This window comes from Elephantulus edwardii, unplaced genomic scaffold (genome assembly GCF_000299155.1).
Source record: "Elephantulus edwardii isolate Elephantulus edwardi_28Jun2011 unplaced genomic scaffold, EleEdw1.0 scaffold00043, whole genome shotgun sequence".
Taxonomy (NCBI): Eukaryota; Metazoa; Chordata; class Mammalia; order Macroscelidea; family Macroscelididae; genus Elephantulus; species Elephantulus edwardii.
This window is the reverse complement of record NW_006399793.1, coordinates 5,235,258-5,236,691: the sequence shown is the minus strand read 5'-3', so window position 1 is coordinate 5,236,691 and position 1,434 is coordinate 5,235,258.

The following is a 1,434-nucleotide window of genomic DNA, read 5'->3' as shown; positions in this document are numbered from 1 at the left end:
TGTTTGTTTTTTTTTTAACTATTTATTTATTTTATTATTTCCTGTGCTGGGGTCTTTTTAGCTTTCAAGATATTTTTTTTCCTCTTTACTATCTCTTTTCTTGTTTTTCATTTTCCTTTTACTTCAAAACTATTAAAACTGGTTACTGCATTGTTGAAAAGCCTGACCATCTCTTTTCATACAAATCACAACTTGGAAAATTCTAAATGGTACAATTTCTACTTTCTTCCACAGGTAGAATTTTGGGTATTGAACGTATCGAACAAACTTGAATGCTAATCAAAAAGGTAATGAGTAGATAAGACTGAATGAAAAAATGGTGCTTTTGAAATGTAGTGATGGCAAAGAATATTAAATATGCCATGTTCTTCCAGAAGCACAAACATGACTCTAAAATAAGTATAAACAGGAATGTTCCTTAGAAGAAAGAATGGCAAAGCTTGGTCTCACATACTTTGGGCATGTTGTCATGAGGACCCACTTTCCGAAAAAGGCATCGTGCTAAAGTAGACAGTTAAGTAGAGGGGGGAAAGGAACATCATTGACAATATGGAATAACACAGCAACTGCTACAATCGACTGAAAAGCATAGCAGCAAAAATTCTTCTTCAGTATTCCTTATACATTATCCAACTTCCACATGCATAGAAGACAATGAAAATGCCAAGACTTGTATCAGGGGGTCTTCAATGTTCAATGAGATGATGCATTTTAGCTCTTTAGCACTATAAGGAGGTTGATGGTAGCATATTTGCCCATTATTCAACATCACGTGACTGCTTGACTGTTGCTTCCATATACACTGATTATGTATCTATGTAAAATAAAATCTTTGAAGTGGTGCAGTAGATTTATTGTTCAAAACCAACAGCTAGAACATTCTTGCCACATAGCTGGGTGGGATTATTGTAATGTGAATAAAGTAAATAATCTATTTGGGGATGGAAATATAAAAATAAGGTTTGTAGACTACCAATGTGGAACAGATTATCCAGGAAGCTGGGCTCTATGAGAAGTGTGGCATTAGGATTGGAGGTAGACTCCTCAACAATCTGCATTATGCAGATGACACAACTCTGCTTGCTGAAACTGAGGAGGACCTGAAGAGCTTGCTGTGGAGAGTCAATGACTACAGTTTTCAATATGGACTGAAGCTCAACATCAAGAAAACAAAGATTCGCACCACTGGGCCGAATGGCAGCATCATGATGGATGATGAAGAGGTTGAGATTGTTGACAACTTCAGTTTGTTTGGCTCTACAATCAACACTCTTGGTACCAGCAGCCAGGAAATGAAGAGATGAATTGCAGTCTGCTGTTAGAGACCTCTTCAAGGTGCTGAGGAGCAACAACGTCTGGAGACTAAGGTGCGCCTTATACAGGCCATGATCTTTACAATTACTTGCTATGCATCAGAAAGCTGGACAATGACTA